At 36.1% G+C, this 10,886-nt stretch overlaps 1 long non-coding RNA gene across 1 annotated transcript; it reads right to left on the bottom strand.

Moving 5' to 3' along the window:
- Positions 1–4,962: 4,962 nt before the first annotated feature.
- Positions 4,963–10,272, bottom strand: LOC104103505 (uncharacterized). The gene is made up of 2 exons (XR_687922.4): positions 9,840–10,272; positions 4,963–5,179 (listed from the first exon to the last, which is right to left on the bottom strand). It is a non-coding gene; the product is annotated as an uncharacterized lncRNA (long non-coding RNA).
- Between the last annotated feature and the right edge of the window lie 614 nt (positions 10,273–10,886).

Genomic DNA, 10,886 nt, shown 5'->3' with positions numbered 1-10,886 from the left:
GTTGCTTTCGCTTTATTTATTTAAACTTTCCCCTTCTTAAACTTTTAATAAATAGAATTTAATTACTTGAAAACTTATTAAAAGAGTAATCACGTACTTAGTTCACCGTTAGTTTGCGTAGTGGCGACGTCGGGCGACATCACGGCCTATAGGAGAATTTGGGTCGTGACATTTATTTAGACTACTTATTTTCTAGTAGCGTCCTCGGAAAACTTACCAATAATTCTTCCACTTGGTACCTTGGGAAGTCTAAATAATAATACAAAAGGACACATCAGTAAAGCTTCTAAACATATCACATTTCAAAAGGTATTGGCCAGTACTTTCAATATAACCATACATGGATCCTTTTAACTTTCTACCCCAATTCTTTCCGGTTCTTTAGTTAGTTGCTTTGGTAATTGATCGAGCAGCTTCTATCCTATTTACATGTTAAGCTTTAACACGTAATATAAATCCATATACTCTAAGAAATATAGAACATCTACTACTTATTTATCAATCAAATAATGTGTAGAACAAACTGCAGATAAAACGAATTTTCACTTTAAATATTTGAATCAACGCGATAGAGAGAAAGAAAAGTATGATATTATAGACCCAGGTTTATGTATCTGGAATTGAATTTCAACTTTCATTTGTTTCTTGAGCTCATAAAATGGGACAGGTTTAAGTGTTTGCTCATAAAGTAGGACATGTTTATGTATGTGTTTCTTCTGCACATTGCTCTCATTGTTGAAGTATTGTTTTTAATTATAACATCGCCGTATGGCGGCAGACACTTCCATTGATAGAAAATAGTTGTACGAAAATGAGGTGGATTAAACATTCTTACCCTTAGCTTTAGTGTGACTGGACAAGCCTAGTCAACGCTACCCAAACTTTTAAGCCTATCTTACAGACTAACCAAAATACAGTAGATAGGCTAACAACTGAAGGATCAACTTCCATCGAAGATGTTTACTCTATGCTTATGTCTAAATGTGACTACCTGCATCTTGTCTATCCTATAAGGGCCTTTGATATTTTGAGGGAGATCACTACTGGACAAAAATACATGATCTAACTTATTAACACTCCACTTAGCCAATGCATCCGCCACTTGATTTGCTTATCTAAAGCAGTGTTGGATTGTGAAGTTAACCAACTTAGTATAATTCTTGATTTCTTCAATAATATCCTTCAAGTGCCATGGTAGTCTATGAACTTCTTTAAGCATATTAATGATCAATAAAGAGTCGCTTTCTAACACAATGTTAGTGAAACCATTCATAGAACTCCACTTTATTCCAATTAAGATTGCCTTTACTTTAGCCATGTTGCTGATGCAGTAACCAATAAGAATTTTATTCACTTCTGTCCAAAGCAGTATATAGTTGCTCACCCAAATATTGTATTTTATAAGGATGTATAGTAAAATAACCCTTCTAAATTTATGGACACTGATTCCAAAGCAATATATAGTTGCTTTAGCTTGTAAAATTCTTATTGCCTTTGCTTTAGCCATGTTGCTGCTTTTGGGTGAGTAACATTGATCGAAATTGTTACACCTAAACAACTCACCTAATTGGAGTTCACCTCTACCCTGCACTTCATATGATTCTGATGTACTGGGGAGAACATTTATGGCGAGATTTGTTTCTTCTTCAGCTAGCAGCCGGTCACCAATTTTCCCTCCAGTCAACTATAAAAAGCGCAAAGCATTTTAGATGACATCAAAACAGACAGAAAAAGCTGCAGTTTTAGCAAATCCTATTTCCAAGGCAGTTCTCACAAACAAAAATCAAAGATACCTAATGGAATTCTTGAAAGCCAAAACTGAAAATTTTGTCCTCATAAATTCAATAAATTTATGGACACTTATTCCAAAATGCTCTATCTCAAAATGGTAGTCATTTATGGGAATAAAGACAAGAGTGAGTTGTTCTAGTGGTGAGCACCCTCCACTTCCAACCAAGAGGTTGTGAGTTTGAATCACCCCAAGAGCAAGGAGGGGAGTTCTTGGAAGGAGAAAGCCGAGGATCTATCGGAAACAGCCTCTCTACCCAGGGTAGGGGTAAGGTCTGCGTACACACTACCCTCACCAGACCCCACTAGTGGGATTATACGGGGTTGTTATTATTATTGTTGTTGTTGTTGTTATTGGAATAAAATTCTGATTGGCCTTTCTTCTCATCTAACACCCAGTGGCGCACCAAAAAAATTCCATAAAGAAACAGCCATCTCACCATTCATGGTTGAAGTTATCTGTATTATCAATGCTTCTGCAACCTAACTGATGTACCTCGCTTCAATTGTTTTTTCCCATTTTGGTTATGTAATACAGTAACTTGTGAAGTCCTAAATAACGAATAATTCAATCCTGAGCGTTTCTTTCTTGTTAAAGATAATTAGTGTTTTCTAAGGTTCTTCCTAAACACCATTGTGTAGGAGGGAATAGTTATACCTTTTTGTATGATATCATTTGCTCCCAATGTTATGGCTATTATACTGTTGGCGAGCAATTGTAATACGTTTCATTATACTCTTAATGTTGGATTTGGTAATGTTGTTGCAAGAAGCACTGATTGTTCATAGTATTTTGAAATGTTCTTCGCTGCGTGATTTTACATTTTACTGTGTGGTAGCAACTTACCAATCTTAAATCTTGTTTTCTTACTCCACTAATATGAACCCTTTTTAACAGATAAAGAGCCTGAATAAGTTTGAAGAATCATCCTTAAAGATAGTTCCGAGCAAGGTCAAGCAGCTGGAATTGTTGAAGAACAAGGGAAATCTATTTTGTTTTATTAGGCGTTGTAGTCGTCATCTGTACAAACTACTATTTTACTTTCTCTTTAATTTTCTGTTTTCTTTAAGAAATTGAAAAAAAAGGATCATGCAATTTGGATGTAATATATTATTGCTACTTTGATGCTTTAGTTCTTTATAATTATAAAAGATGTTTTATGTCAATATTGAATTCATTCTTTGTATGATTTTGAATGCGTAATATATTTATTAATTTAAATTTCACATTAGCGAAGAAACATTTTGGTTTTTAAAAGTATGTCGTTAAAAGGACATACAATTAACGAATTGAATTTCGATCGCCAAATACTAAAAATTAGTTACTGCTAGTGAAGTGTTTAACGACTGGGACGGCATTTAACGATGGAGGACATACAATTAACGAATTGAATTTCGATCGCCAAACACTAAAAATTAGTTACTGCTAGTGAAGTGTTTAACGACTGGGACGGCATTTAACGATGGAAAAACCCGCTCACTAATGTTGGTATAACGACTGGATTCCTTGCCATCATTAAAAGAGTTTTTACGATGGGATCAAAATCCGGTCGTTTACCTTTAACGACGGAGGCACTAACGACCGGCGATGACCGATTTTTACCCATCATAATTGACTGATAATGACCGGATTTAGAGTTTTAACGACCGAATTTTCTATCGTTAAAGACCTATTTTCCTGTAGTGTACTTCAGACGGAGTACATGCAATTTAGTGGTTTCTACTCTTACCTAGATTTTGAAGTAAATTATACCCAAATCACGAAAGCCTAGTAGTAAGCCACAGGTTTTTGCATCTAAAATTTTAGCCTTTCTTTATTTATATTGAAAGGTCATACCCAAATCACGAAAGCCTAGCTGTAGACTGGCTGGGCGGACCAACCCCACACTGCATGTTTTTACATGACATAGTCCGTTTGCCTCCAGGCGCCATTGCTGCCTGAAATTAGAGGTGTCAAATTTAACCAAATGAAAATGTAACACATCTAAAGAGTCTGTCGCTTGTTTGCTGAGGCCGGTTATCTTCTCTCTCTAGAAGCCCTGTCCCCCTAGTGGAGGGGTCTATTACTCTCCTTTACAACTAATCGTCTTAACATAAACATCTGTCTTCTTAAATAGTGTCTAATTGTATTACTGATTATTGCGTCTCAGTACGAAGGACAAAAGCTGATACTGGGTCCAAATGTACGCGCAAGTATACGCGGTCGACAAGTAATAGAGTAATGAGAAAGTATTGTTCCCACGAGAATTTAAATTTATAATCAACTATTGTCCAATCTAAACTATTTATAAATTTATTGCTCGAGTGGTGGTGAAAAAAGTGATGGTGATTTTTATTAACTAAATTACTACTAAACAAATATGCAAATAAGATTATAGGATCGCAAGTAGAGCAAACAAACACTTAGAAATAATTTAATGAGATGGGGATTGACGTCTCTCCTATTGCGTTTTTTCAATTGATGTCATCACTTGACTTATCTAATCTGTTGATTAGCAGGGATTATTATACTCGCGAAGTTCTTTCGACGCGTCGCTTACCTATTCAAGCCAACCTAAGACTATATGTCTATAGAATCAAACTTGACAATAACGCATGTATATTTCCTGCGAAATAACCAAGTAAGGCAACTAGAATATGTCTATCCTAATCGTGAATCTATTCTCCGATGTCCGGATTCAAGAACTTACTCTATTCAATTTTATATGCAATCTATAATTCCCACTTTTAAGTTGAACTATAAATTCGTAGATAATACTCTATTGTTAGCTACGCAATAGAATAATTAAGTGCATAATTTATAAATAAATTAATATGATAGAGTCAAGCAACACAATCAACCGTCAAACTACAATAGTCAATAACGACCCATAACCCCAGAATAATGAGGTTCTTAGCCACTCATGTTTATGACAATAATCAGAATATTATTTTTAAACATAAAAGCTATGAATACTAGATGAAGGATGGAAGAATTAATGAATTCCGTGCTCCCGAATGTTCAGTACTTGCGTTTTTCTCTCAAAGTGGCGTCTCCCCAAAGTCTTCTCCCTTCAAAAAGTGACTAACTATTATATTTATATGGTTTAAGGTTCAGTTGGGGCAAATTTGGCTTCTCCTAATTCGGCAAGAAATCGGTTAGGCAATAAACACAATTCAAAACATACTCAAGCATCACACCAATGACAATAGTTTATATCAACGCTTAGAATCCAGCATAAGAACTATTGACATCTTTCTTCAAAATTAGAACCATGCCAAGACTATTTAAAATATTTCTCCCCTAACAGCTCAACCTCAAAAGATGACTCCAATACATTTCCTACTACAACTTACTTCTTGCGCCAACTCAAAGTGCCTCGATTTTATCAATCCTTTGTAAATCATGTTCCTTCACCACAAGTTAAAGATAGAAATTAGTCCACACACTCAAATATGAATTCAAGTATAATTTAACGACTTACAAATCAAAAGAATTTGCTCACTCTCTCATATAAATTCATGTCCATCCCGAGGTCGTACTATAGGCTGCCCGTAGTGTATGTCTACTAATTTAAGCTTGCGATGTCCCAGATCAATTAGGTCTTTACATGTTGTACTATAGGCTAAGGAATGGGTAGGATGTATTTGGTTATAGTGACTTATCCTCCTAAGCACTTTAATACACTATACTTAACTTTCAAATACACACTCTTCATGACCAATTCAAGCAATGCCATGAAATCATGTACAATTTGGCATTTCTCTTTAAGCACAACTATATATTCACTGGCCTTGATAAGAGGAACAAGAGGTGTATTTTCTATTATTTGTTTCTTTCTTTAGTCTTTTTGTATTTTCTATGACCTTTTTTTTACGCTCTCCCAATTTAGGTTGCCCGACTAATGATTTTTTAAAACATACGTCCACCTTTTGGCCTTTCTATTGTTCCACTCAAAAGCTACCTCAACTCTCACCTTACTCTTCTACCGACTTACATGCTTTCAGAGGTAAATGTTCAAGAAGATATAATTAAGAACAAAAAAGAGATCGGCTTGTAATGTGGGTTTCCAAAGAAAAAGGTTTATAGGCTCAAATGGGCTATTTAAGGATAATTTTATTTATGGTGGCATACTATCTTAATAGACAATCAAAGAACGCCAACATCATCTCCTAGAATCACAAAGCTTACTGATTTTGCTTTGACTAACACACGGAACAAGTTCTAGACTAATACAGGATAACACAGAATGTAATCAAGACCTCACAACACACAATGCACATGATTCACTCCGAACGGCTCATACCCGACTCTCAAGTTAAACAACTAAGCATAGTCATCATAACAATTCCAACAATTAGAAAGTAATCAAAGGAGTCAGCAAATGAACTTAAGCTTCAAAACAAAGCTGCACAATATTGTCAAGGCATGTAATTATAAAGATCATGACGAAATTACTCAGTTCAAATTCTATGAACCTAAGCCTGATATAAAACATGTCAACAACATAGATGCTCAAGTTCTTCCCGTTCCATTATCAGTTTAAAAGAAAAAGATCTTTTTTGTATTTTTCTTTAGACATTAGTCCCTCAAGAAAAATGTCTAGGCAATCCATCATCGGAAAAAGTCCACAATTCTTTACAAAGTTTGAAAAAATCAACATAAAAATACCCGGTTCAAGAAAATGACATCTCGAGAAAGAACCGTAGTTTAAATAAAATTTGGGATTAAGCCACTACAAAATGAAAACAATTATACAATTACAATGGCCATAAGTGTGATCATGCAATTAAAAATGTATCACTAAAAATTAAGTACAACCCACAAAAATCAAAGTCTGACATTCCACCCCACACTTAAAAATATGCACTGTCCTGAGTTGCACAATATCACAAAGACACAAATAAGCAAGATCAAAAGTAGAGTGGGTGTCAGAAACTCCCTCAAAATCACTGGGGGGAGGGGGAGGGGTCGTGGCGAGGACCGATTGTGAACCTCGGTCTTCGGAAGTGCTGGCCCCTCTAGTGCGACGCTAGACGCGTCAACTTCCTCAATTAGCTCGCCCTCCCAAATAGGAGGAACCTCAGTCGCAGCATTGCCCACACTCGCAACAGTCACGACGAATAGTCATGGCTCCTCCGCAATAGTGCCATCAGTAGCACTAAAATCAACCGTCTGGAGCTCCTCTGTATCAATCTATAACTTTATAGTTATTTCATTTTAATTAGCACAATTCAAAAACAAGTGGGTAAGGCAATATCTAATTCGTGCCTAAGTCGGCCGCGGATGAGACTATTTCTTAGAAAGAATACAATTGAAGTTCATAAGACACCCAACAGACCACCCCACACTTAAAAGATGTTTGTATTGCTAGTAGAGGTAGGTTAGCTATTCAGACTTCACTAAACCTCACCAAAAATTAGAGAATACTTCCATGGGGAAGAGGAGAGTAGATGAAAAAAAGAAAAAAAATGAGAGGAGGAGGGTTCTTACCTTGTGGAGATGGGGCGATATGGAATAGCGAGGAAGGAAAATGGGGAATGGGGTGTGCGTTTTTTAGTGAGAGAGGGAGAGGGTTTTTATTTTTATGATACCTTTTTTTATCTGGTAAAATAACTAGAAACAGAAAAAAAAACCTGGGGGTCGCGCCAGGCCCGCGTGACGCGCGACCTGGAGACGTGCCCCGTTGCTCTCTCAGTTGTGGCCAGTCCCAGTTTTGCGAAGCCATGGGCACTTCACTGCCCACTCTATTTTCTTGGTCTCTCTTTGGTCCCGGTCTCGCAAAGTGAGACACACTTCGCTGCCCCCACAAAAATTTGCTCCTCAACATTCTCGATCTCAGTCTTGCGAAGCGAGCTCCACTAGTTGTTGCCTCCCCATATTTTATTTTATTTTATTATAATATAACTAAATAACAACTAGAAGAAAGCAGTAAAGTTGGTTGCCTCCCAACAAGCGCTTGATTTAACATCGCGGCATGACACAACACATTTTCTCATGCATCCACCAAGTCTATCAAAGTTTTGTGACGACGAACGCTACCACCCCAATAGTGTTTCACTCTGCCTATTGACTAAAAACGTGCCATTGCTTTTGGGATCCCTTAGATCAAGAACTCCATGCTTCGTAACCTGTACTTCTTCAAATGGACCAGACCATCTAGACTTGAGCTTCCCAGGAAAGAGCTTCCACCTTTATTTGAATAATAGGACAACTTGACCAAGTTCGAACTCACGATGCAAAATGTGTTTATCATGCCATCTCTTTGTTTTCTCTCTGTGCAACTTCACATTCTCATATGCGTGCAGTCGAAACTCTTCGAGATCATTTAGTTGCAACATCCATTTTTCCCAGCTAGATCCATATCAAAGTTGAGCTTCTTGATTGCCCAATATGCCTTGTGCTCAAGCTCAACAAGAAAGTGAAAAGCCTTTCCATAAACCAACCTGTACGGCGAAACGCCAATTGGAGTTTTGTATGCAGTGCGATATGCCCATAGAGCGTTATCTAGCTTGATAGCCCAATCATTCCTACTTGCGCCCACTGTCTTTGTCACATCTCCTTTTTCCCGAGGGGATGAGGAGTTTTTCCAATTGAAGTGACATTATTCGAAATGTGATTATTTATTTATTTCAAAGTCGCCACTTGGGATAATTTATGGTGTCCCAAGTCACCAGTTTATTTTAAATCCCAAATCGAGGAAATTGACTATATTTATGGTCCGCGAACACAAAAGACCAGGTAAGGAATTCTGTTAACCCGGAAGAAGGTGTGAGGCACTCCCGAATTCCGTGGTTTTAGCACGGTCGCTCAACTATCAATACTTGGCCTAATTATCTAATTTATTACATGTTTTAAACCTATTGTGTATTTTTAACTTTCTAACCGTTTTTAATTATTTTAATTGCTTTTTAAGATTTATGAAATTTATTTAAATAAGTCGCGATGTCGCACACTTATTATTTTTGTACACGTTGGGAATCGCATCACGTGAAACGCACCCGTGATTCACAACATGTTTATTTTTATTATTATTTGAAGTTATGGTCGAGTTATGTGAAACGCACACTCGAATTGGGAATTACGTATCATGACTATGCCACAGGAACCGTACCAATAGTCACGATGATTTATTAATCGAGCCTAAAGCAACTAGCGCGTGTTCATAGATTATTATTTTTTCCTAAATTTGATTATTATAAGGCCATGGATTATGGAAGTTGTTGTGGATAGAGTGTTAACTTTTGTCCTTGTTAAATTGTCATATAGCCCCGGAAGTCCCCTATACATAACTAATTTGTATTCTGCCAAAGAAAACTCCTTATGCAATCAAATTTAATTACTTAATACAAATTACTAAACTCATACATGACTGCCCATATTAGCCGAGCAAATTGAAGGCCATTACTCAAATATAACTAATACCACATGTATACCCAGAACAATAGGAAAAGAGAATTAACAACAATGAAACGCTATTTTTTATAAATAAGCAATTGAATATTGCTTGGTCTAACAATTCTAACAAACTACCAAAAAGGAAACAGTAATAACAAAGATTAATTAATCTAACAATTCTAACAAACTAGCAAAGGAAAACAGTAATAACAAACTACCAAAGGAAAAATGATGATAGAACCAAGGATACAATAGGAGTATATCACAAAAATCACAAATCAGGTACAGTAGTAGCAACGAGTACTGGCTATTTTACTTTGAAATTAACTGAATCGATAGAGAAGAAATTGCATGCCCCTATTTTACCTTAGCTTTAAAATTTTCAGATCTGACCGGCTAATAGTAAGATTCACGAAACTACAGCTACATACACACAGCAACATGGCTCATCTTCATCATTAATTACTACATAAATTCAACTAACAAAATACGAGATATTGTAAATAGGCCTGAATCAACACTTATGTACAATCAGTTGATGGCATAATACCAAACAGTGATAAGAACTGCTAAATCCCACAAAGAAACACATAATTATCACTGCCATAGCATTGTAAGCATGTTCTCACTGAATCAAAAGGAGAATTACATGACCGAGAAGGGAAAACAGTACCTTAACAGCAGTAATAAAGTTCCAAATAACCAAGTCAAGGCCGAAAAGCACAGCTACAAGTTGAGATCAGCTACTAATTGAAAGATACAGCAGCAAACAAACAGCCAACTCACTCTTTTGGAGAAACCCAGAACATATAACAACTTTGAAATCTTCTCTTCTACAACTTCTCTTCTTCTTTCATTTTTTTTTGAAAATTCTTGTTTCAGATCCGAAATCAAGTTTCGAATTCGTAGAAACTTTGTTTTGTTTTTTTTATTTTTTTTGGAATGCTTGTGGGAGTCTTTGGATGAATATTCGTGTGTGTGAGGGTGCGTGTATTGGTGGGTGGAGGTGAGAAATGAGAGTGAAGAAGAAGAAGGGGTGGCGACGGGTTTTTTAGGTTAAGGGGAGGGGATCGTCCATTTTTTCAGAGAGGGGGCGAGGTGTGTTCTTTTTTTTAGAGTTTTGGTAAAATCAGTTTTTTTTAAAGAAAGGGGGATCCGGTTGGGCCAGGCGGGTCATGAAAATTGGGCTTCTAAAGGGATGGGCTTGAAACAATTGCAAAATTAGTCATTTTGGACTCAAATTTTAATTAAAACCAATTTGTGTGGCTAAACGATTATATATATTTTACTCACTAATTGACTAATGACCTAATTAATTAACTAACCTAAGAATACATTTATTTTTGGTTTTAAGATATTTATATAATGTATTTAACAATGTAATTAAATCCTAAAATATAATTTAAAATCTAAAATGCTATGAAATTAAGAATTGAACATTTTTATGATTTACGATATTCCTAACATGCATAAACAATGCGAATAAATGCAAACTAAATAAAGAAAAACTTCTAAATTTCATATAAACAATTAAAGTCATTTTTGGATTATTTTTAGGAGTAATTTCCTATGTGGGGCAAAAATTAGGTGCTCACAGTATTCTCCAAAATTTGCTTTACCTCCCTATTTGTGACCTCCACTTCATCATTGGTTTGCAGGTGATAAGAAGTTGCGACCTTGTGTCTCACCCCATACATAGCCATGAGGTTGCCCAATAGTT

This window comes from Nicotiana tomentosiformis, chromosome 6 (genome assembly GCF_000390325.3).
Source record: "Nicotiana tomentosiformis chromosome 6, ASM39032v3, whole genome shotgun sequence".
NCBI lineage: Eukaryota > Viridiplantae > Streptophyta > Magnoliopsida > Solanales > Solanaceae > Nicotiana > Nicotiana tomentosiformis.
The sequence above is the reverse complement of the archived record's forward strand: the minus strand, read 5'-3'. Positions and strand labels throughout refer to the sequence as shown.